We start from the raw sequence: 27219 nt of genomic DNA, 5'->3' as shown, positions 1-27219 counted from the left end.
TCTGCAAACTCATGCAGGTGATAATAGGAATGTTTTGCTGAACTCCTACTTATGGAAGCAGTCAGGCAAAGCGGTTAAAAGCCTTTTCATCTTGAAAAATGATAAAGATATTCTGGTTATAATATTTTGTTTATATGTATGTTATCTTATTTTTTGTTTCTTTGTTTCAGCGCTCTGGATATATGAATTTGATCTACTTTCTAAACACTTTAGCAGGTTCACGTGCCAACAATGTAAATATCTTCAGGTGCTCATTTTTAGCCATACATCCAAAAGCAGGAGCTCATGATATCTCTTACTGATGACCTGTCCCTATTTAGAAATTGCCATCGAAACAGGCACAAATGCTAAATCTTTCTTAAAAGTATAAAAAATTGACAAAAACATATCTTTTTAAATAATTTCAGAACAATAATTGGTTTAACATTTATTAAAAAAAAAATTGAAAGGAAGCTGAAGAAAGAGTTTAACATGAAAATTAATTGCTGTAGTGGTTCCGCTTAGGGCAATTTCAAGGAGAAAACAAATATCCTGCAAGCTAACAAAAGTGTCGAAAAATCATTACATAGTGGAATTAAACATAGACTTCAGACATTATGTAAGAGGAGACTTTTTTGAGTTGTCTAGTTTATCTTCAAGCTGGCCTCACTCCACTAGCATCAAACACTTCTGTACTGGGAAAGGTGGTCCCTGTTGCTACCACTGTTCTTTCCAAAGGAGTTTCTGCCTCTTTCTTGCTCCTCTCAAAAATGGGAAATAAGCTACACAGTTGAAACAGTATGGAGACAGAAAAGAGTTGATTCAGAAGAAACTAATTACCTCCTGTCCTTTGTGAATTACGAATGTCTCCCTGGAGGCATTCTGTAATAATCAATTAAGCTCTGGGTAAAAAATGTTGCTGAAGAATTTGCATGTTCATTGAAAATCCTGTCGCTACATCTCTAGCATGAGTTACATAATTCATAATTATGAATTATAGATATGTAGAAATCTTGCACCAGATAGTTACCAAAACCACTTTTGTACATTGAAAATCTTACTTACATTTTTACAAAAGGGATATGACTTTTATTCCCCTCTGATTAAACTTACTGGAACTGTGAGGCATCATCTTTTACCTAAGTTGTAGTTGTAGATTTCCATATTCCTTCTCAAGCCACCCAACAACACTTTCCACTACTGTTCTCCATCCTATTTCTGTTCATCAGAAGAAAACGCAAAGTTTTACTAAAGAAATATATAAATTAAATATGCAACAGGATTTACAGTTCGGAAACCCACATGCAAAATTAAAATGGACTAAGCTTATATCAAAAAAATATAACTCCCAGGAAACATCAAAACAGTATTTTTCATATACACTTTTCCATTCTCAAGAGTATCCCTTTTCTGTTAAAAAAAAAAAAAGGCACCCATTTTCCAGTATTCTATTTATTTATCTGGTTGGAAAATACCTTTCTATTAGAAATGGTTTATGTATAAAGTTTGCAGTCTTGTCCCCTTTTGGATGTTATCCTTCCAAATTCTAGTTATCTCTAAAACATTCCTCTCTTTTCCTACATGGAACTTTGTGTAATTAAACACTTGAAGGCATATATTTCTTTTTTGCTTCTGTGTCTCCAGATAAAACTTTAGATCTCAACAAGCTTGATTATCAAAAGATAGTACTGTTATAGTTTTCTCTGAGAAGGGAGGATATAATTGTCTGGTGCTTGATTTTCAAAAACTCTGACTTCTAGGCTTACCTAATTAGACCCATTTTTTTCATTGAAGTCTTTAATTTTGTCCTGCTAAATGTAAGCCACTTCTGTTATGACTGACTAAAATAATCTTCACGATGAAAGAATGTCCCATAATAAGGATTATATGAAATGAGACTAATATCAGATAATACACTCTATGGGAATTGCAAAAGGCAGCATAGAAATCTTGAGGATCATATAGGCTTTTATCCAGAAATAATAAACTATGCTGCACTCTGGCGAAACACAAAAACATGGCTATCAATGAGAATGTCTTTTGTACAGCCCATATAAAAATTGTAACCAATATGAAATTACAATTATCAAAACAGTTTTGAATAATAAAGGCGGAATTAAGGAAAAAACAGGTCCTGCACTGGGGTCACAACAACACCTTGGAGCACTGCAGGCTGGGGGCAGAGCAGCTGGAAACCAACCCAGCAAAAAAGGACATGGGGATGCTTGGCAACAGTGGCTGGACATGAGCCAGGGTGTGCCCAAGGGGGACAAGAAGGCCAATGGCACCCTGGCCTGTATCAGCAATAGCGTGGCCAGCAGGAGCAGGGCAGTGACTGTGCCCCAGCACTCAGCACTGGTGAGGCCACACCTCAGATCCTGCGCTCAGTTCTGGGCCCCTCACTACAAGGAAGACTTGAAATGCTGCAGCGAATCCAGAGAAGGGCAGCAGAGCTGGCGAAGGGTCTGGAGCACAGGCCCAATGAGGAGCAGCTGAGGGTGTCTAGCCTAGGGGAAAGGAGGCTCAGGGGTGACCTTATCGCTCTCTACAACCACCTGAAAGGAGCTCATAGCAAAGGAGGAAATATCTCTTTTCCCAAGCAAGCAATGATAGGATAAGAGAAAATTTCCTCAAACTGTGCTAGAGTTGCAATGGACTACTGGGAAAGGGGTGGGGTCACCATCCCTGGAAGCATTCAAGAAATTATTGGATATGATACTTTGGTGCCAACGTTTAATTTACCTGACAAGGTGGCAGTTCATCAAAGGTTGGATCTTGGAGGTCCTTATTACAAGGATACTTCACAGACAAACATGATGCTTCCAGAACATTGCAGTATATTTCAGAGAAGGAAAACCTTGCACCTGTGACACAATAATAACCCACTTGTAGGAGAACCTTATAAGGCAATTCAGTTCAAGGTGGGCTTTGCCTAGAGGAAGGCTCCTTAACTCTTCACATTCTTGTTAACAATAAAACTGTAAATTCGGATCAATTTCTAGTATTAGGAAAAAGTTTCTCAGATAGGAGCAGTGTGGAAGGAAAACATCTCCCTGCAGTCTTGTATGCAAACCTATACTGTTTTCTCACTGTCAAAAATGAGAAAAAAAAAAAAAAAACACAACAAAAAAAAAAAACCAAGACAGCTGTTTCCTTCAGGCTGTATGCCTTTAAATCTTAGTCTTCAAGCATTCCTGTTTCACAGGCCAGACAGCTGGAGAGACCTAACAGGAACAATGAAGGAGGCTAAGTCAGTCAAGTACTTGTTGGTGACTGTAGGTCAGCACCAACACTTTCCTCCGTGGCTCTATTTTTGACAGTTCTGCCATGAACTGAACTGTCTCTTTTCATAAAATGAATACCACCTAGTCAAGAAGCAACTGTACATTATTAGAGGCACCATAAAATTCATTATACTCCTGTAATTTCCACTGATTGCTCAAATGCCATTAAATAAAAATTAAACTTATTTAATTCTTCCTTCCTTTGGTCCTGTGATTTCTCTCACACAAAATAGTTCAACTATATTATGTGCAAAAATTCTGTTTCTGGCAAATTGCTAATGAGTTTTTATCTTTGGCCAATTAATTATCACAGTCTCTATTGAGAATAGATAGTGATGTTGATGTCAAAAATCTAGATTATTAAAGAAGAACTCCAATTTGAAATGTGTGGTTACAGTGAACTTTTATAAGCTCGGTGTGTCTCCACTCATGCTTTGATAAAGAAAAGTAGTGCAAGAACTATTAGATCTGTGGTACCAAAATGGTAAAACTGAAGAATCTTCATGATCTTGAGTAGCATGTGTCTCTTTATAAAGAAAATAGTGTAAACATTTCAATAGGGTGTGGATCATTTGAATTCAGCAATCTGTTATATAGTACCACATAATAAGCCACTGGCAAATGTAATGAAAACAGCAGGTCAGGAAAATTTAGTGAAAGCCATGAAAGTATTTAAACTGACACATTTAGATGGTTTATGTACTTTTTAAGGATGAGTGTGTGATACAAATAGTGCTAATGGAAATATAAATCCTCTTTTTGCATGCTAATTTCACTCTGAAGCAAACTCATATAAAACTTTGAGAAACAGTTGTGCTACACAACATACATTGACTAGCAAATGCTTTTATTGCACAGCAGTCATCTTCATACTCTAGCTAATTCTGCAATTAAAAATCAGTCACACACAAATAATGTTGAATAATGTCTTCCGATCCAAGTGTTGCCACATGTATTCTCTACAGGAACTAAGCTCAGTGGTCAGAAAATTCTGTAATGATATGTTCATATTAAACCCAAATGTCAGCGTTTCAAAGAAATGTTTTTCATTTCTGTTGCACCACTTATGTGTCACCAAAATGTCAAAGTTTTGGTTTTTTTTAAAAATGATGTTAAAAAAAAAAATCAAAACAGGATTTTTACTCTGAAATGCATGATGAAAACAGTGAAGAGAATGGTCATGGGGATAATTATTGTAACATAAAACTAGCCTTCATATTACTTCCTACATTGATTTCTTCCTTACCTCAAGATAAAAAGAGAAATAGAAAACATCAAGTGTGAAAACTAACTCTCCCACCTCAAAGAGGTTTATCTCTAGGTTTGGATTTAATTCCAGTAATATTTGATGTCCAGATCTTGTTATAAAACTGAAAATTAGAGACTTAATTAGAAAAATTCTCTCATCCAGCCATTCCTAAATTTGGTCTTTATTAATCAGGCCATTCACAACATATAACAACAGTTACATAAATAATTATACTGCCTCTCACCTGCAAATATCAGGTCTTGCAACTGTTTTTCTTCTTGTAAATGTTCATATCATGTCATATTTGGAACTCGCATGCCTGATTAGAAAGTATAAAACCAGTTATTTGTACATGTACAAATTTTCTTATCTCATATTCCATTTAATGAAAGATTGTGCAAGAGCTTATTGGTTTTAGGTTTTGCATTGCTCCGAATTTTTCATTTGTTATCAAGAATGTAATTTTTAAACAAAAAACTAAAATAGACACAACAGGACTCTGAGTCTGAGGGGGTTTAAAGTTATTTTTTGCAAGCTCTGTGGAAATTACATATTTTTAATTTTAGAGAAGCCTTACTGTGCAAAACTTCAATTTTCCACTGAAATTTAAGTTGCAAATTTTCAATTGGTCTTATTGCTTGTATAATTGAAACACAACTTTTTCTTAGCAAAGTATATGTGGAAGAGGGCATTTCTCTTTTTACCTTTGTGTGAAAACCTTCTCTTCTTTCCTTCTTCCAATTGTTTTTCTGTTGATTACAAAATGTACATGCACAGAGTCTGCAGAAGAATATTGAGTTCAAGGAAAGGAATGGGTCTGCCAGGGGACATTCAATGTTATTAACAGATTTTTTTATATGGATCCTGGATGTCATACAGAGCTCTGAGTGGAGGTTTTGCATTAGACAGAAAGATGGTAGAGACCTTATTCTAACAACAAAACACAGTAGGTATTTTTGTGGTCTCAGGCACTGCCACAATGTAGTGTCTACTAAAGCTGCAGTCAAAAATTCAAAGTATTTTTCTTGATATGTACTTAGATAAGAGAGCAGAGATAATTAAATTACTTGTGTTAAAAATATTTCAGATGGTAAGATGTAGAGCTTCCAGAATATATTAAAAGAGGTTTGGGATTTTTCTTGTGGTGAACAGGAAATCCACCCCTTCTATTGATATACTAAGGAATGCTTTGAAACACACATAAAAAAACTGATAATTTAATTAGATATGCTACTCCTAACAGACATGGGGGGGAGCCTTGAAAAAAACACTAATTCATAATAACTAAATGCTACCAAATTAAAGATATTTATACAAAACTCATTTTTGTTCAGATGCAGCCTTTTTGGCCCATGCATATTTAAGTTACTTTTAGGCAGTCACAATAAAATCTCAGCTACTCTGTTAAGTGAATCTCAGCTATTCTATGTTAACTGGACATGAGACAGCTTTACGTAAGTGTTATAATATTAGATACTTTGAGGTTACAGTTAGCAGTTATAAAATATCTCTGACTTTTTCCTAGGTAAAAAAAAAAGTGGGTTAAGTTTGTCAGCAGAGCTGATCTGATTTTTTCTTCTACTTTTCATAAGAATCTTTAGAATTAAATGCATAAGTCACTGTTGGATGCCAATCTCCTCATTATGAAATATGCATTTTAGCTTCAACACAAAACAACATTTAGTGCCCAACGTTTATATTCATTAAAGTCAACTGTCAGTATTTCAAAATAATTCTCATGCCATGATTGCCTTCAGGATTTTGGATCTTTTTATGCTATTAAGGCAAACTACAGGTTCCGCCATTCATAGAATCATAACATCGTTAGGGTTGGAAAAGACCTTTCAGACCATCGAGTTCAAGCATTAGCCTAACACTGCCATGTTTACCAATAAACTGTCCCCAGGTACCACATCTAAATGTAATTTAAATACCTCCAAGGATGCTGACTCCACCTGGGCAATCTGTTTAACACTTGAAAACTTTATCAAGAAATTTTTCATAATATCCAATCTAAATTTTCCATGGTACAACTCAAGGCAATTTACTCTTGTCCTATCACCTGCTGTTTAGCATAATACCTCACCTCCCTGAAACTTCCTTTCAGGTGATTGTAGTGAGCAATAAGGTGTCTTGTTTGTACCAAGGGGCCCAAAACTGAGCAGAGGATTCAATGTGTGGCCTCACCAGTGCTGAGCACAAGGGGATGATCATGACTCTAGTCCTGCTGGCTGCACTATTTTAGCACAGATCAGAATATCATTTGCCTTCTCGGCCACCTGGGCACACACTGGCTCATGTTCAGTGACTGCTGACCAGCACACTCAAGTCCTTTTCCACTGGGCATCTCCCCAGGCACCCTTCCCCCAGCCTATAGAACTCTATTGGGTTGGTGTGACCCAAGTGCAGAATCTGATACTGGTACCACTAGCCTCGACTCATTGATCCAGCCTGTCCAGACCCCTCTTGGTGTCATCTTATTGCAGGGGTTCCATACTCTTGTCTCCTACCACAAAAGTTTCATACCTTCTTGGTGTTTTATCATGGTCTTCTCCTCTGAGCACTGACTCTTTCCTCTTCACAAAACAGCCAACCAACTCCAGTTCCCTACCCAACCAGCCAACCCACTCTTTTATGGCACTCTCCTTCTCATGGGTTACAACTGTGGCCTGTTAAAGCCAGGCCTGTTCCTAATCTTTGATAATTGGCCCAGCTGCAACTCCTTAGGGGTAAGATTACTTTCTACATTATCTTTATTTTCTTATATTCTATCCCCCTACACCTCTGCAAAACCTTTTGACCTCCAGCAGATCCACACTCTAGTCTAACTTGGTGTTGTCTCCAAACTGACAGAGGGTGCACTTGATCCTCCCATCCAGATCATCAATAAAAATATGAAACAGGGCTGACACCAGTACTGAGCCCCATGGAGTACCACTGGTGACCAGCTGCCAGCTGGAAGTAACTCCAGCCACCACAACTCTCAGGGCTCAGCCATCCAACCAGTTTCAACCCAGTGAATTGTGCACCCATCCAAGCCACAAGCAACCAGTTCCTCCAGGATAATGCTATGGGAGACAATGGCAAAATCTTTGATAAATTCCAGGCAAACAACATCCAAAACTTTTCTCTCATTCACCAAGCAGGTCACCTGGTCATACTATGAGATCAGGTTGGTCAAACAGGAGCTGCCTTCTCTAAACCCCTGTTGGCTGGGCCTAGTCCCTTAGTTGTTGTTCACCTGCCTGTGATGGCACTCAAGCTACTCCGTGACCTTTTGGGCACCAATATCAGGTTGACAGGCCTGTAGTTCACCAGATCCTCCTTCCTGTACATGGGTCTCACATTTGCAAAGGTCCAATCAACCAGCACCTCCCCAGTGAGCCAGGACTGTTGGTAAATGATGAAAAGCTGTGGGTGAGTGCTTCCACCAGCTCCTTAAGTATTGCTCATTTAAGCCTGTTTTTATCAAGATTCTTGCATCTTGTCTTAATGTTTAATTTAATTAAGAATCTAATCCCTATCTGCATATTTCGGAAAATCTTGAAGTGTTTTGTAGTTACCATTGTGTTACTGCAGTGATTCTTTCAAGAATTTATTCTGGTATATTTTGAGTTCTTTCTTCTTAGCGTCTATATAGTTCACAATTTATAGAATAGTATTCTTAGCTGGCAAAATGAGATTTGCTGCTATCATAATCAGTGAAAAGATTGTTATTGGAGGTTAGAATCAGAAAATCTGTCATCATGGTACATATTGTGGCAGCTTCTGAATGAATAAAGGAGAAAGCACAAGTATATTCTTCGTTCAAATAAGCCAGGATAATTTATTTTGCAGATATTGTAATAGGGGTCATAGCTGGAGTTTTGGCAGCCTTTTGATTCTTTGTGTAACTAACAACATGCATTTAAACCAGATGGAATCATGACCTAAAGTTTTTCATTGCAACTAGCTCTTTGGCTTCTGTTCGTTTGTTTTTAGGGGTTTTTTAATTAACCCAGTAAATGCTGCAAGAGAAGTAATAAACATCACTGGAACAATTTTGGCTGATGTGCTAGGTCAGCTGGAAGTAAAGAGTCTGTTTCCATAAAAAGATAAAGATGTCTGGATTTGTTAATGTTCATTAGTGGAGACCGTTGTGTGGTTTATATTTCATTTGGATCCCTTTCTTTTGTGGGTTGAATGGTTAGTAAATATTTTTATCTTCAAAGTATTGCCAATAAAAAATGCTCTTTTGCCCCTCCTTTTATGTCATAGACTAATAGGGAATATTTAACAAAACTGGATATTTAGCTATACTTGATAATTAGCTATTTCTGATAACCAGTAGTCAGTTAAAAATGCATCTTGATGACACTTCAAATTAGGTAGAGCAGTTTTTCAGCAACTAATTAATTTTTCTTTTGATACGTAAATATTTTGGGGTGGAAAAACAAAAAAAAAAAAAAAAAGAAAAACATAAGAAAAACCCACAATCAAAACCTTATGGCCATAAATAAAAATGAAACACAAGATTAACGTAACCAATAAAAATAAAAGGAAAACTTCAGCCATGCAAGTTTCTATTCTAGAATACATTCATTGGTTTCAGATAAAGGCTGCTGCTGTGACATAAAGTAGCTAAATTCATTCACTGCTGGAGTTTAATACAACTGTAAACTTTTATGTAAAAGTACATTGGATACCTACAAATATCTAGAAATAGTGGCACTTTTACTGGCTTTTAGTTGAGTTATTTTCCTTCAGTTGTTATGTGACATTCTTCATGACATTAATCAGATATTTTCAACTACTCTTTGCATTGCTACTGCTTTTAGCTCTTCATTTTGGTCCATACCTCTAGCCTAATTATAGACAAATAGCAATGGAGACTGAGAATGTATTTGTGGTTGCACAGAGTTAAACAAGACAAATACCAAAACTCGTTCTGAAGGATCACACCTGCTGAACATTCTCTTTAACCCTTCTAAATCATGAAGGATAGCAAAGATATCCAAGGAATGACTGCTTCTTAGATTTGCTACTATGAAGAAATCAAAGACAGAGAATTAGAAGCAATCAGATCCAATGATGGGTCTTTAGAGGCACAAGTTATATGAAGAAAATGTGTGCATCCTTATGTGTAGGCTGCTATCCTATGTAGGAATATTCAGAATTTATATGAACCAATCTTAAAACTGTCTGTCTGCATTATTTGTGTACTTGACTGGATTCTTCTTTCCATGGTGAGAATGACTCCTAATAAGCTGACAGAAACCAGAGCAACATACAAACACCAGAGTTACAAAAACTGCCCATATAAAGGCATTTGAAAGCAGGAGCTCATGCATATTTCTGAAGAAATCTACCAGGATTAAAGGATATCACTTAAAGAATATATCTTTTAAAGTATTTGTGATGCCAGACAGCATCCAGACCTATGTTTCTAAGTTTTTCAAGGTTCCCCTATACTAACTGCTGCCAGTGTTGGTCACTCCCACTTGCACAATCTTCTTTCCTCTACAAGGATTCTCTAATACCATCACCATTTTCAGCACTAAGTCTACTTATGCAGCAAAGCCTGAAAAATGTCTATGAATCAGTATCCTTATCTTCATCAAATATCCTGAAATGTTCTCTTAGGAATCTAAATTTAAGAATGTATTTAAATATAAACAGTTAGGCATGATATCTGATGGACATTCATGTACTCACCATCTCAATTTTTTTTTTATTTTTTCTTTTTAATGTCTAGGCAAGTTTTAAAAAATGTGACACGGTAGGGGATTCCATACTGGGGTTTATTTAATGCATTAATGCAGTACATAGGAGATATAGGGCTTTGGCCCCTCTTCCCAATATTATCCTTTTTCTTTATTCAAACATGACCTTAATACTAAATACTTAATAAATTCCTCCTCAGCTATGTCCCCTTTTTTTGCCCTATTCATAGTAATTTTCTGCATAGTCTCTGAACAGTGATGAATGTCTTACAAAGGTGAACTGCTCCACCCACCTGTTTCTTCAATAATTCTCCATCTCCAAGATCAATTCAAAGGAAACAGTAAAGAGGAATGACATTACCTGCATCTGCATGTTAGTGAGATGATCAACCTCATGACCACGTACTAGAATCTTAAACACTTTTTCCCATAGTCACTCCATGTATGGAAAAAAAAGATTTTTCATAAGAATAACTTTTTTGCATTGATGATTGAAGTTTTTTCCCTTTACACTTTTGAGAAATAACTCTGGGAGTTTTTCTTTTTTGTCTTGTACATAATGAATTAAATTTGATTTGAAATTGTCAGTACTAAAAAGTATAACAATGTGATAATTCCAGGGGGATACCTAAATATAGGAAGTCTCTGAATCTGGGAGGTAGTTCTAAATATTCTATATGCTTATTTGAAATTCTGTCTTAGTTGCAATAAAACCAATAGTAAAATTTCCTTATTTTAGCTGTACAGAAAAAATAGAACCATAGGCATTATGATTGTTCACCATAAAGGGGATTAAAACAGGGGTCCTTTTAATCTGACATTCATTTCCTAGTGTGTATTAATACTAAAAATAAAAGAAAACCCAAAGGTAACAAATATAGGAAACATGATATTTACAGGAAATTTCTTCCCACCCACAAAACTGAGTTACCTCCATTCCTGAAACAGGGGTTCATATTCTTTCCGGAGTTTTAAGTCTAAAATAGAGTATGGATGATCTTATTTTCTATACGAGTTTCCACTATTTTCCACCAAACTTATCCTAGCTTAATGCTAACCTGGGTAAAAACAATAAAGGCTAAAACAGCTATCTCCTTTTGTCAAATTTAAATTTGTCTTTTAATACTTTTACTCAGTCTTCTAATTTTAGGAAAAAAATAAATAAGTGTTATTTATTTCTTCCAACCTACACATTCATTGTGTTCTATGGCTCAGATTTGCTCTGTTCAACTTCAAAAACCACAACACAATTAAAAAAACCCTGAAGTCTTCCTGAATTTTCAATATTGACCTGAGGTCTTAGGCGCTGTCTCTTGAGGAAATTAACCCTTTTTTTCCCCCCCAATGGACTTGTGAAAAAAACCAGCAAAATGACACCATGGTGGAGTATGCTTATTCTAAATATACACTAAATATAAAGTCTAAATTAAAAAAAAAGATATCAACTTGCCAAAAGTTTGCATTTTTGATTTGCCAATAGAAATGTTGCATACATTCTAAGAAAATAAGAAATACATTGATGATAGCATCTGTATTACCTCTACCAAAGTAAAGGTCAAACACTCTACTGCATATCTTAACTTTTAAAGTAATGCACAGTTTTCAATATTTACGTATTAATTTTTGGACAACAAATACACCTTTATGACAGGTGACCTTATCCTTGTCTGAAAGAGATATATGTTAGAGCTGTTCATCAAAATGAAATACATTCTTTATAATTCTGTCACTGTTACTAGGGTAGAATGACATATCTCCATTTAATGAATATAATTTATTTTTGAAGAATGAAGTTCAAATAAAGAAATAATACAATTAAAAATTATGACATAATAGCATTACCTATTTTAAGGTAAAATTGATAAACAGTGTCAAGATAGTTTTCTCAATATCTTGAAAGGTAATGATTTATAGGTAATGACTTAAAAGGTAATGGCAGTCTGTTCTCCCATGTATTTCTTTTTGTACAGAGGATATTTTCTATCCTTTTGCTTACACATTTTATCCAATGAAATAGGCTATTCTGATATCCTATTTATATCAGTTCTCATAGTTGTTTGCTAGGGAGAAGGGGCAGTGGGGGAGGATAGGAGTGGTGTGGAATAGATGACCTTTAGAGACCCCTTCCAACCCAAATTACTCTATGATTTTCTGTAAATTAATTTTTGTTTCAGTAAATTATCAATATATTCCAGGAGATGGGATAAATATGTACCTGAGAATTTGAGTTACATCTAAAACTACTCCCTCTTGAATGGCAAATAAGTAATGTTTGTCTGGTGACCAATTTACTTTGAGTGTTTTACTTCAAACATAAAAGTGTGTTGAAGTCCCAGAAAAGAAACCTTCATTCCAATGACATGTCAAAATTTAGGTAAAGTCACAAAGTCAGACACTGGACTTTAAATAAAGTACAAGGAGGAGAAGAAGGGACCTTACATCTCTCCATTTTGACAGTAAGGGATGGCAGCCACATCCTCAGATGAGATTGACAGGAGGATGATGAGCATCAAGCCAACACTGCATCCCAGTTGCCCTGGTCTGTGCAAAAATTCCAAAGGAAAATGTTAAATTTATAATAGCATTACAATAAAAGTCAAGTAGGCATGCAAACCCTTTTTCTCCTGTTTTCAGACAAGTATGCATACCTGGTCTAAAGGCTTTGTGTTTGTCTGTGCTTTTTAATCCATATACTTCTAAATACATAGCACAGACTCTGTGATGCCTAAATTACACTGCAAGATAAACTAAGTATTCAGAAGGAGATGCATACAACTTTTAAGAGTATAAACTTATTTTCCTCAATAAAAGGTGCTTCCATACATTAAGATAAATGGTGTTAAAAAATTTCAAGATTAAATACTTTAAGTAATGAAGTTTAAATAAGATTATTCCAGGGTAAAGAATGTAATTTCAGATATTTATTAATCACTGATTCTTTCTCAGAAGTCACATTCCTCTACAAACTTTTAGCAACCAGTGGATGTCCTCTGGAAAGATAACTAGTAAGGAAAAAAATTCTGAAGGACCCAACAGACATAGCTTGAGACACATTTTCTATCAGTTATGAGTGCCGTGGTTGTGCACATTGCCATGTGCTTTGGTGCTTTCTGCAAGCCTGTAGTACCAACTCTCAGGCTGAATTTGCAACAAGTGTTCTTCAAAGCCAAGAGGTTAAATCAGCTGTTGGAATGCTCTAAAAGCTGGTCCGTGGTATATGGCAGTATATAGTAGTCAAGAACAAGGAGGAGGAGGGTGTTAGGAATTAAAACTTTTAGTAGTGAGAAGCTGCTTAATTTTTTTGCCATGAATGATACAGTTAAGATCATGCAACAAATGTGTTAGAGAGCAATAAAACCTAAAACAAAAGAGCTTTGTTCTGATACTCCCTATTTAACAATGTGACTTCTGTTCCCCTCAGTAATAAAATCTGAAGTGTGCCACTTTATATGTGCCATGTTTTACTGTACAGCTGTGTGCCATAGAGGGTTTTAATGTGACATCATACCTTTTATGTCATAAGAAGTATAGTAGTAGACAATGCAATCTATGTATCTGTTTTGGCTTCATAGTATAAAGCAGGACAGGAAAAGAATATTTATTTAAGTAAAAAATGTGGTGATATAATTTAAATGACATGTTTTTATATAAGAAATATACCACAATCAATCAGGTATGACCTAGTGTTTGTAAATAGTTCACCATCAGGGTACCTCAGAAACAAAAGAGTCATGTTAGAGAAATTCAGGCAGAAGATGCATCTGTAAAATTTACTAGATAGTAAGACATTGGACATTTCAGGAGGAATAAGTCAGATTAGACACAACTGCACTCAACTTTATGCCAATTCTCTAACTCCAAACTTCTATGAGTTGGCTTAAAAAAAATAATCAAGCCAATCCTAAATGAATCATATATCTCTTAACTTGTTTACAGAAAACTTCTGTTAAGAGTGAGTGGTTTCCACATTTTTCTCCCTACTATTTTCGTTTACAAGATTGAACTAGAGATTTTTAAAAGTCTTTAAAAATAAAGTGTTCATTCTTTTTTTACTTCCCCACCCCTCTTTCTTCATTCAAAAATGTACAAGGAAAGTAATGTTAAATGTTCATAACGGTAAATTTAATTACTACACTGAAATACGAACCCCGCAGGCAAACACTCCTGAATACTGGAAGGGCAAGTGTGGATCTGAGTAATTTCTGACTCTTGTCTAGAGTGTGCACTAGTGCTGCTTTCTAGGTTCATTTCATAATTCTAAATCATTGTTCGTTTCTTTCATCTAAACACACATCTACTAGCAGGGCAGGGCTTATTGGCAGCAAACTTTCCTCTCACAGAGGTCAGTCTCTGATGCTGAAAATGGTGGCTAATGGAGAGGAAAGCTTCAAAGGGAACATCAAGACATTTTGAGAGCAACAGGGGCAAATTTAAGGGAGTTAATTGACACTGCCATAAAAATGGGAAACACCTGAGCAAATACATCACAGATCAAAAGAGAGAGAAATGACCTACCGAAAATCAGACGGAAAGGAAAAAAGGAAAGTAAAATGCATTCCAAAACCTAAGAAACTCTGTGTGTAACTTTGTTACATTAGTTGTAGAGGTGCATTCAAGCTTCAAAAGTCGGATTTTGTATACCTCAGAGTTTAGGGTATTAAATCTGCTGGTTTGATTCACACCCTTTTACACTTGAAAGTATGAGCTTACTGAAGTAAAAAAATTACTATACCCTTTGATAACCAAAACATTTTCACTGAAAACCTTTTGCTCTTAATATTCTAAAGATAAAAATACATTTTTCTCACTCAGTAGGAAATATGTATAAAGGTTTATTATTTTTTGCCATTGTTTTTCCTTCTAAAATATCTAGAGGTTTGTTCTAGCTACATGTAAGACATGTCTTTGAATGGCAAAGATAATATTTATGAGACATCCAAATCTTTTACTAGTTGATAATAAAATGATGAAATTTCTCTGTTCTTCCTCTCCAATAAAAATGGAACCTCGAGTTTTTGTCCTCATTTTTTAAAAGACCTTGAAAACTGAATTCTTAAAAAACTGGGGAGCTTGAAAGAAAAAACAGATTTTAGGAAATGACACCCAGTATACAGTCAGATACTGGAAGTAATCTTGATAGGATGCAATAGGTGTCTATGCAGATATTATCTTTAATTGCATATTTATGCTCAAGCGTTTTCAGTCACATGTAATTCTCCTACCTTTATCTTCATTTTACCTACTTAATTGCCAGATCTTCTCACAGTGAGCTTATTTTCATAGTTATTGCTAACTACTGACCACCTTTAAAGTGCTATAAAAATAAAAATAAGAGCAATAGAATGCTTCAAAGGTGATTATTCTGAAAATATTATGTCATCCAGCAGTCACTTCCTAAATAGTGATTACTGAGGTACCTTCATAATCAGAAGTACCGCCATGGTTAAATATGTGACATGATGATTTTTTGTAGTTCACAAAATGACTATTAAACAGCCCACTTATCTGAGCTTTTTCCATTCTGTGTAATTGTAAAGTTAATTATGATCATCATAACCAATGCTTAGTTACAATGAATGTCAAGTTTAAATTTGTGTAGCTTAAAAAGTGTAATGTAGAGCTCTTCATCTAGAGTAATTTTTCTTTCCAACAGATATGCAGAAATGAAAATACTTCCTTCTTCCTGGTCCTAAAACCTATTCATAGTTACTTCCCAAAGTGTGGGATTTCAGGATAGACTAGATGAAAGTAAGATAAATCAAACTAAATATTTGTTGCATACAGGAGCTAAGGTCCTTCTAACTGGCTATTCTTCCTGTGCTGAGCTTCCCTAAGTGTCACAGCTCTCTAAACTCTTGCATCAAGTCCAGGAACCAGTCATAGATGGATGATGATGGTGATTTCTTTGTAGACAATGTTATGACCTGCCAAAATGTGGATTTCTCATTACTTGAAACATTTATCAAAAGTGAGAAAAATTGTGTTTGTTTTTTCTTTTTGAAAACATGCAGTTTCAAGTCATATGTCTAAAATATTTTGTAGGGTCAATTCTGAATTGTAGACAGGTAGCTTTGATGAATAAGTCTATCTTTTGTAGACCGATGTCTCTAAATTTATGAGACAAAAGATATAGTGAAAGACCATACCATCTTGGTCACCAGGAGTTCAGTAGGGCTTTTTTCATTGGTTGCAGTAAATGTTGCAAATATGTAATCATAATACCACATCCCTGGTGACATATACAAAGCTAACAATTTTAATGAAAATCAAGAGCAGTTAAGCATCCATCTTCCATTATAAAAGGGATTTTAAAAGTGGTCTATTTATAACCTCACATTAAACTTAAAACTAGAGAAGCAAGTATTGGTGGTGAAAACATTGGCATTAAAGCACTCCAGGACTTTTATCTAGCTGCTACTAGTTCATAAAAAGAAAAGAACTTGTGTTGCTTTTAGTTGCTTATGCCACAGAGAGCTTGAAATTACATAAGCCATTATCAGGCAGGGTCTGTGCTTCCAGACTATCACAGGTATACAGAGATGGATAAACACTGACAGTGGAATTAGTTGTCATTAGCTCACAGAAAGAGAGTTGTACACAGCCCCAAATACAAAACTAAGTGTAACAAATACTTATTCCTCAGGAGTTAAAGATATGTTAACCCAGGAAAATAATAAAAAATGACAAAAAGCAACAAGAACAAAAATCCATCTAGTTTTGAAAAGCTGCTTTCTGGTGAATAAAAGTCGGAGCAGAGATGTCATCAAAGAAAAAAAAGAAGCTCGGTTAACTGAAGACAGTGACAGTGAACTGATGTGACCAGCCATATACATCTAGTGGCATTCTAACCTGTCCCTCTGGAGTGCTCATGAGGCTGTCAGATAGGACACGAGAACTACAAGAGACTATGTCATTTGGAGCAACATTTGATGGTCAGAAAAAGAATATGCTTCCCTTATATGAAATATTAGATTTATACACACACACACACACACACACACACACACACACAAGTTTATGTAATTTCACTTTAATATAATTTTTTAAAAAATTAAATATTCACATTCTTTGAACCAGGTTTTCAGATGACACAGATAGACAAGCGCTATTTACAGACCAGAAATAGAAATAATACAAAAGTATTTAAACTAGAATAGACTCAGAGTTTTTTTTCATCGTTTTTCTGTGTTCAACATTACATGTTCACAGTACTTGTCTTTTACTATGAAAACAATTCATTTATCTCTAGAGCTGGAATAGTAATATCTAATGCTTAGCAAGTGAACAATACAGCGCTTAGAGAAAACTGCAGAGCAACTATGATAAAATACAGAATAAATGAGTTCCAGATGTTTTTCTGTAGGATATCACAAGACTGCTGATTAAATTAATCATATCTGTGAATTCCCTCTAATATTACCTACATACAGAATTAAGTCTAGGTTCTTTATTCCTCATCAGAATCTAGCCACATCTCAGATTGCAGGTAACAGGCCTCAGCTGTATGTGACTCCTCCATGTACAATTCTGTTCAGAACACCTCTCCTTAAGACAAAATACAGTAGATACAGAATCAGCACTAATTTAGAGTCTCTCTGACCCTTTGCTACCCAGCACCAGCCAAGCATAAGATTTTCTGACTAGAGGATCAGATGAATGTCTTCCATTTAATTCCCTGGGTTTTGTGAAAGGAAGGAGATGACCCTGCTTATTGCATTATATTCTAACCAGTTTAGGACTAGTTTCATCCAGAAGAGAGGGTATTAATATCACCAATAATTCTTATTGTTACAAGATCTCACTCAGAGAGTTTATTTTAGAGTCACAATAATTTTCAGCTTTATGTCATAGTCATCCTGTGATAAGTACAGTATACAATTTCTTTTCCCCAAGCTTATGACAAAAATTCTTATTAGTTGTCCTTTACCTGTGAGCTGTTAAATTTCCACACATTTTGTTAATTTTGATAATTAAGATTTTTAGCACAACCCAAGCATACTGTCATGGTTTGACCCCAGCCAGTAGCCCAGCCCCACACTCAATCACTGCCCCACCAGTAGAATCAGGTAGAAAATCTGAAGGGTAAAAGACGGAGAACTCATGAATTGAGATAAAGACAATTTAATAGGGAAAGCAACAGCCACACATGCAAGCAAAGCAAACCAACAATTTAATTCAGTGCTTCCATGGGCAGGCAGGAGTTCAGCCATCTCCAGCAGAGCTGGGCCTCATGACATAATGGTGACTGGGGAAGACAAACACCATGACTTTGAACATGACCCCCCTTCCTCCTTCTTGCCCCCACTTTATATACTGAGCATGATGCCACATGTCTGGAATATCCCTTTGGTCAGTGGGTGACTCCTCCCAGCCTCCCATGCACCCCCAGGCCGCTCACCAGTGTAAAAGTATGAAAAGCAGAAAAGACCTTGGCTCTGTGCAAGCCCTGCTCAGCAATAACAGAAACATCTTTCTGGTATCACCCCTGTGTTCAGTATAAATCCAAAACACAGCCCTATCCCAGCAAATAATATTAGATCTACCCCAGTGGAAAACAACAAAAGAATCCTCAAAATCCTCAAAATCCTTCAGTATCTTTCTCCCTGATTTCTGCCATGCCTTAGTGTCAGGGTCTTCATTTTAATCATCAGTCAAGGAAGTTATTTCCCTGGAACACTGATTGGAGTCTACTCTTAAAAAATTAATTACTTTGTTTAGCTCATGCATCCCAATAATAAAGTATCCCTAAATTGCTCTCGTAGCTTTCATATGGTCTGGCTTATAATCATTAAAATCTCTTCTGTGCCCCTAGGAAGTCTGCTGAGGTTCCATTTCTGTGGCTGGGTGTAGTCATACTTTTCCTCACAGTGCTGGTTATTCCATTGACAATTCAGCTCTGCAGCCTTTTCCCTGCTGTTATGTCCATTTCAGCCTCAGGTGTAACTTAGCAAGATTCATCAATGCATTCCTGGCAGGCAGCAGAAGCTTCAATTTCCTGAATCAACTCTAAGGTCAGTTTTCAAATTTTTACTAAAAAAGGCTGGTCTTACTCATGAAGATTTGACTCTTCTTGATGTGGATATGAATTTCTGGCCTTGTCTTCTGTTCTTTTGCATTATAATCCTGTTTTCGTGTCTTCTGCAGTCCATGCGCCTCCTCGCTCTCTCTCGCTACCATTGATACACATTTTTCTTTTGTATAATTTTTTTTTTGTTTGGTGTTTTATTTTAATTTTTTTTTGTTGAGACATTAATTTTTATTTGTTATTCCTGATATTTTCTTTCTTCTTTTTTTTTTTTTAACACTGTCAACCTCATCCCAGCAGCTGGCATGATCACTTCTTCATTCTTGTTCCTAAAAGAAACATGACCATCTCTGCAAAATTGCTTTAAATAAAAATAAAAATTTCTATTGCCCTTGTGGGGAAAAGATAGATACTGCAGTAATAGTTTTTAAATGGAAAATGGGTAAAATTAGATAGTATAGGTAATAGCATTTAGTCCAAAGAAATTATGTTGGAAGATAAAATGAAGATGAATTTAAGTCGAAAGATTTTGTTCCCATTTGCAAGCATACATAGATCTCAAAATACTATTTTTGTGGCCACCTGTTACATTCTCACAGAGCATCCAGTTATACAGAAATCTTATTTTTTAGATTCCTTTAATAGAACACAATTATTATCTTCAGCAATACTATCATCTTCAAAAGGACTGAACTCTTAACTTAAGGTCCTTGGAAATAATGTCTTTATCTTTTACAGTTTTGATCAATGAAGAAAATCAAGACTTTTGCACTTCAGCTAAATATAACCTGTTCCATGCAATTAATAAATTGCAATGAGCCATTCAGAGTATTTGCTGTTGGGTTTTTTTTTTGGTTGTTATTTTTTTTTCAGTCATTTGTTTTGAAAAGTCATATCTTAAAGTTGCTAAAGAATGGTTTGACACAAGTATTCTTCAAATCATGGACAACTGTCGACTTGTCGACTGTGTAACAAAGAGGCACATTTGAAAAGGAAATGATAATTATTCCCCTCCTACAAGCTAGACAGTTGTACTTCTGAAACACCAGGGCTTTTAAGTGGGAGCTAAATTAATCTTTAGTAATCCTTGTTATCATGATTGCATAATGTCTGGATTTAAATGTCTGATGTACAGCACTCTTTTTCCTGCATCTCTGGTAATCAGAAGTGTGAAAATAAACCTTACACTTTAAAAGAAACACTTCATTTGAAAAAAATAGATATAATCATCTGTACTATTAAAAAAAATTTTACTTCACACGAGAATAAATATACAGCATGTCAGAGTTTCAGACTTGCTATTTTATGTTAAAATATGCACTGCTACATGTCAGAGCTGTGAAAATGGGAGGTAAAACAAGAAGGCACTTGGCCAAATAGTTATAGCAAGATTTTTTTTTCCATTAAGATTTTTATTTTTGAGAGTACTGCTCCTACAATTTAATTACAGCATTTAAAACACTCTCTAAAATGGTCTCTGTGTGCCCTACTGAAACTTCAAACTACCCTAATTAATGATTAGATCAGAGTCAAAAACAAAAACAGGTTTGAGTTTGGGTCTTCTTGGGCTTTTTTACAAGCTTCTAAACTGCAGAAATGAGCCATAATTCAAATAACCACTTTGAAACAACAGATACAGTGTATAAAGAAATTTAAAAAACTTTCTACAGACACATCATTAGTTTAGAGGTAGCTTTACATTAACTTCACCATTATAAATCTAAATTTTAGGAGAAGAGGGGTTCTAATTTTATTGCAAACATGCTCTGCCTAAAGAAACTTAAAGAGAGTAGTCAACTGGAAAAGATTCCTTACTTAAGTATATTAGTTCTCAGAAATTAGTGAAAAGTTCAGGTTTAAAAAATACTTTCAAAAGACTATTCTTTTCAATGTGTGTTTTGACTCTTACTATTAAAAGTTAATTAAAATTATTATATTCTTAAATTCATTTGGTCTTATAGACTATGAGTAAAGAAAGTCTATTTCTCTCTGTTTGTGTGTTTGCTTGTTTTGATTTACGGTGTTGTGAGAAGTCAAATCAAACTGTAGTTTCACACTATACAGATGAAATGTATTGTATAAATAACTGAAGACACATTTCCAGAGAAATATTGACTATTGACTTCTGTTTAGACAATTATGCTGCTACAAGATTTTTACTAATTTAAGGGCCATGTGCTGTGAAAAATGTATATTTACTGTTTAAATGATAATACAGACCTTGTGCAAATGTCTTTTATAGCCTTTTATGTCTCCAGTGGCTCATTCATGATCCATTACTGTTTAAAGTTTCTCTAATAAGTGGCTTCTTCTTAAGGGTTGACACAGTATGTTGGGGAAAAATAACTACATCTACACTGACAAAACAAGCTGTTCTTGAGAGCAGCTTTCATAAACTAGCTTAGTTTAGATGCAAACTGGCTTCATTTCTATAGCATGTGTTGTACCTCCAATGCACTGCTGAGCAAGGACAGCCTTGACAATGTCTGTGTCTTCCTTGTCTCCCTTGCAAGTCACTGGAATTTCCTCCAGTGTTTATAACACTACATATGACCTGAGATCTTCTCAGCATCAGGTTTAATTTCACTATGGAACATGCAGTGCTCCCTACAGATTTTGTAGAGAAAGAGTCTTTGAAAGATTTCCTAATTCTCATATTGTACAGTTTTCAACCTACAGCAGGAATAGGAATCCTCACAAAGATCTTCCAGTTGAATAAAGGGGACTTATGTTTTCTGTTTGCTGAAACAAATGCCAGTTATGTGTTGTCCTGCTTATTGCAGGAAACTTATACAGATGTGGGGGATTTCATTGGCCTATGAGAAAAGTGGGAAGGGAATGGCCTATTTAGAAGGACGTGTAATGATAGGACAATGAGGAATGGCTTTAAAATGAAGAAGGGCAAGTTTAGAAAGATAATAGGAAAAAAATATTCCCTTTGAGCATGGTGAGGCAGTGGAACAGGTTGCCCAGAGAAGCTGTTGATGCCCCATCCCCAGAAGTGTTCAAGGAAAGGTGGGGGCATGCTTTGAGCATCTTGGTCTAGAAAGAGATATCTTTGCCCATGGCAGGGGGGTTGAGCTAGGTGGTCTTGAAGGTCCCTTCCAACTTTAATTATTCTATGATTCTGTGGTTGCATGTGATTTCAAACCATATAACAGCCATGATAAACTCAATCCTGAAGTCAATCACTGTAACCAAAGTACCATTGTCATTCTCCCACTGGTTTTCGTGGTTTGTCCATTTTTACTGTAGCACTTAGGAATGCTTCTTTTTTCTACGCTGTATATAAATTTCTAACCTTTGAGTTCACTCTGCATAACCCAGTGGACCTAAGTACTTTTCTCTTAAGAATTGTTTAAGAAGCTAATGATTTGCTATAACCTTGTAAGAATCAGAGAAGACATATTCTCCTCTGTGTGCTTCTAGTTAGCCTCCAAAGGAAGTCAAACAAATTGCTTTGAACCATTTCATTTAAACTGCTCTCAGGGCACTAAAAGCACATATGAAGCCAGATACGCCATTTCATCTGAAAGAAGTCATCAACAAATTGACATATTTTTTTTTCTTGAGCCATGATGAAAACCATTTTAATGCAAAGGCAAATACGCTAGATTAAACCTAATCCAGAGATGTTTTACACCAGTCTGCTCTGACTTTATTGGGAGATATTAGAGATATTCTACTCCATGACTGAAAGTGTTAATACAATGATTACGTAGATTTTCAATTAAGAAACAAAAACTAGTAGAAGACCATTGAATTTTGTGCTTGTGAACATGGATTAGCATGGTCAGTGTATTCACAGTAAAGTTTGGATTTGCAGTTTGCATGCCCCAGCTTCCATCTCTTCCAGGTTTCATACTTGCTAGGGTGAACAATATATTTCCTCAAAATATGTTGGAATATTAATGAAGGTTCTCAAATGAAGTCCAAGTATGATTAAGTCATAGATTTAGTTATATTTCACTTAAAATAATAAAACCTTTGTTTTTTTTTTCAGGTATACTTTAGGTATGAAGTGTTCTGTATCACTGATCATTCATACTCCTCTCTTTTGGACTGTCTCCATCATTCTTTGAAAGTCAACATATTAGAGCTGCTGACACTTTGTTAGTAGACTGGAAAATTATTCCTATTTCTGTATGAGATGGCATAAGACCTAGGAACAACTATGTATAACTCTTATTTTATTTTACTTTACCCAAGAATCTGAAATTTCCATCTCATTTTCATTTTGTGTTTCTATCATTAACATGATTTTACCTAAGAAAACCATACTATTTGCTTAACACAAAATGGATAAACCCAGATGAAGAAAACAAAACAAAGTAAAAGTAAACAAGGGAAAGTTTGATTAAAATGTCATCACATTTATTTCTCAGATTTTTCCCTTTCAAGAGGAGTCACTGTATTACAAAACTGCAGACTTTAAGCTTTCATCTGTTTTGCTAACTAGCTTTGTTTCATATGTATATATAGCATGATCAGCTAAAATTCTTGCTTAAATATGCATCAGAATATTTCCAGGTGTGTGAAATGTGATTCATTATAAGAAATACCTTTTTTTCTTTCCTAATACTGAGATTTATTTAGCCTTACTGCCTTAATATGACTTATTATTCTGAGCCTTCAAAGAGAACTTGTATTCTAAAATACTCAATTACTTGACCACGAGGAAAAAAAAACTAAATAATAATAATAAATACCTTCAGAGCCTGCAGAGAAAACAGTTGTAAGAAAACTTGGGTACTGCACCTTTAAATATTACTTTGTTTAGTAACTTCAAAACACTAATAATTAAAAAAAGCTCTACTGGGTCACTTTGCACCTTCTCTTTGGCTAAATTGGACACTCGTGCTGCAGCTATGATATCATGTTGCATATTTGGAAACTTGACATATGTCACACTGAGGACAAGAAGATTAAAGTGCTTTCCTTTTCCACTGTTTTCCTGACAATTAATTCTATATTGCCTCAAGACCTAAAATATGCAGCTTGCTTAATAATGCTCTTTGAACTTTGTAATGATTGATCTATTGCAATTAAACTTTGAACTCTGAATATTACCAGGTCATCTTATTGTTGGCAGTAGTAGACCTGTGAGTCCTTTTTAAAATGAAATCCTATGGTTAAGTCACTGATTCCAGAGATGACAAAAACCGTATCATTTAACTGACCAACAATACCCTCATTTGCAGAGGGGAATTAAAACACGGAAAAGAACAGTCACATCAAACTGGGAACACATTTCTAATTCAACACTGAATTGTGTGATTGCCATTATTAAATAGGTCCACTATTTCAGTATAACATTTCAAAATAAAACAAAATAAACAAAGTGCTGTGCTAGAAGCCAGAGTTCTCAGGAGCTTTGAACGGACCATTTTCTTAAAAATGTCAAATTCTGACACCAACATTTTCTATTCATATCCAAGCTCTTTAGTCAAACTGAGACATAAGCCCTGTGCCTACAGAGACATTATTTTTTTAAGTAGTTGGGAGATTCAGATGAGATGTGGCAGAGAGAAATTCAAGATTTCCTTCACCGTCAGATAGGCCAAGGAGAAACGTGTCTTTCACTTCTCACTGAGTCCTCTGAACATTGAAACATTGTGGACTTCTCTAGTGCCATACAGATTCTTTACTAATTAACCTTAGCTTTGATTTTTTTTCTCAGAATTTGAATAACAGAAACATTCACACTTTCTCAAGAAATGGAATGATTGTTTTTTACCTTTTGCTGTCACATCAGGAAACCATTCAATTCTTAGACTTTTTTACTATTTAAATTAATAATAGAACCTCAGATAACTGGGATACTTTCATCTGAATTGTGGGCTGAATTATATGTTACATAGTGATTTTGAAATATGGAAAAAGAGATCTGACTTATTTTTTGCTTTTATTCTAAGTACTTGGAAGTTAAAATTGTTAATCCAAATTATCTATATATGGAAGAAAGAATATCAATTTTACCATTGTGGATTTTCCTAAAATTTTCCCAGAATGTCATCTCTTTAGATGAACCTGTTTAAATGTGAGAACAGTCAAATAATCTGGAGAAGAAAGAGACTATATGAAAGTCTTGAATGTGAAATAAGTCTTGACCCTGTATAGATGCCAACAATTAAATATAAATGTGTAAGTTTAGACAGACAGAGGAATCACAAAGATACAAAACCTGCTTCCAAAATGTTTCTTTCACATAAGAAAATAAAATGTTCTTCGTGGTGTTCATTTATCACAGCATTATGTGTAGTTATAATTCCAAATGATCAGATTCATGAACAACCACTGTCCTTCTTTTAATTTCTTCTAACAGGCCATGCAACCTTCTGCTTCACTTCATGTTAGACATGAAAAACAAGACAGTGATAAAATATCAATTTTTGTATTTATTTCCTGGCACTTGAATAAGAATAAAATAATGTATCCAAACAAACCTCTTTAAACCTCTACTGCCTGCAGATTTCCACATATGCCTTATACTCTACTTATTTTAAAACATCTCAGAAAAAGATTGGAAAAACTTATAAAATAAGAAAAAATTGTGCTTCTCAAATTTTCAGTATGCTTTCTATTTTCCATTCAGAGAAGATAAAGCATTAGTTTTCACCAAAATGATACAAATATAATTCTCTCTATACAGGTCAAGGCAGTGCAGCTTATTTCAGTGACTTTATGACATACAAAGGCTGTGTCTCACTTTCCTTTCAAAAATATGTTTGCATATAAGATAGATTGAAAACGTACAAAATATTACATTTTTATTGAATCTTCTGTTTCATAAGTGGATTCTTACTTTCTCTTGATTGGTTCTTCTTTGAAAAATCATAACTTGGAAGGTTTTGTGTCTGCCACCCTTTTTTTCCAGCTGTATCCTGGCTGCTGTTTTGCTGGGAGTCAGCTCTGGGCTGGGTTCCTCAGGATAGTTTGGATGGGCTGCTTTGAAAAGGACTGTCAGATTTCATTTTTCTTTAAAAGAAACAAGCAGAGCTATGCAGCTTCAGATTGAAGAACACCATTTTGAAAAAATGGTTCACAAAGAGCGAAACTCCTCCCCAAGAAAACAAATGTTTTCTCCTATATGATGCATTAGGAAACAGGAAAAAGGAATTTAGCCATAATCACCAAAACTACTTAGAAAAATAAAAACTATATCATAGAAGAAGACATTATTTCCGAGGAGAGAGAAACAAATCACACCTACTTATGAAACGTTTTATTTCAAATGACAGTAGAAGAAGAAATTAATTGTGGCACCATGTATTACATGCTTCTCAGTATGTAAGTATCACAGAGCTTTTTTCTTTAACCACAACAAAAACATTTTGTAGACATCTAATAGTAGCTGTTGATATTTCATTTCACTTATTAGTTTCCCCAAAGAGAAACTGGGAATTGACAGTGCTTTTTATTATCCATATAGATTATAAGATCCTATATGGGACTATCTTTGGATTATTTAAAACTTGAATGTGCTTTCTAAATTAATTGTTCTCTTGAATGAGTTAAAGTAACATTAGTTAAAAATCAGAGCAGGTTTATCTTAAAGAGTAGGGTATATCCTCAACTTCTGAAAAGAATTCTGTTTACTGGAGAATAGCACAGAGGAAGAAGAAATTAAAAATCAGCTCCAGACTTTGGGGGTAAAATCTCAGAAACCAGCCTGCTCACAGCCTTGAGTAATGAGGTCACTGGAGAAGTATATTCTTGATCAAGAAAATGCACAGCACACTGCAATAAGAGCATCTAATTTCCTATACTGTTCTACTTTAACCACAGCAATTTTTCCTACATTTTACTTACATTAGTCAGGAAACATTAAGGAAATCACTTGTTCAGAAAGCTTACCAAACTTACATATAAGCTTTCCAAGATAAACCTTTACTTGCAAAAGTATACAACATTTAGAATGCCTATAGTGAGAGTTTTAATTATTTAAGATATTTTTAAATCTCCCCAATGTATTTAATG

This window comes from Ammospiza nelsoni, chromosome 2 (genome assembly GCF_027579445.1).
Source record: "Ammospiza nelsoni isolate bAmmNel1 chromosome 2, bAmmNel1.pri, whole genome shotgun sequence".
NCBI classification, from domain to species: Eukaryota; Metazoa; Chordata; class Aves; order Passeriformes; family Passerellidae; genus Ammospiza; species Ammospiza nelsoni.
This window is presented reverse-complemented; position numbering follows the sequence as displayed.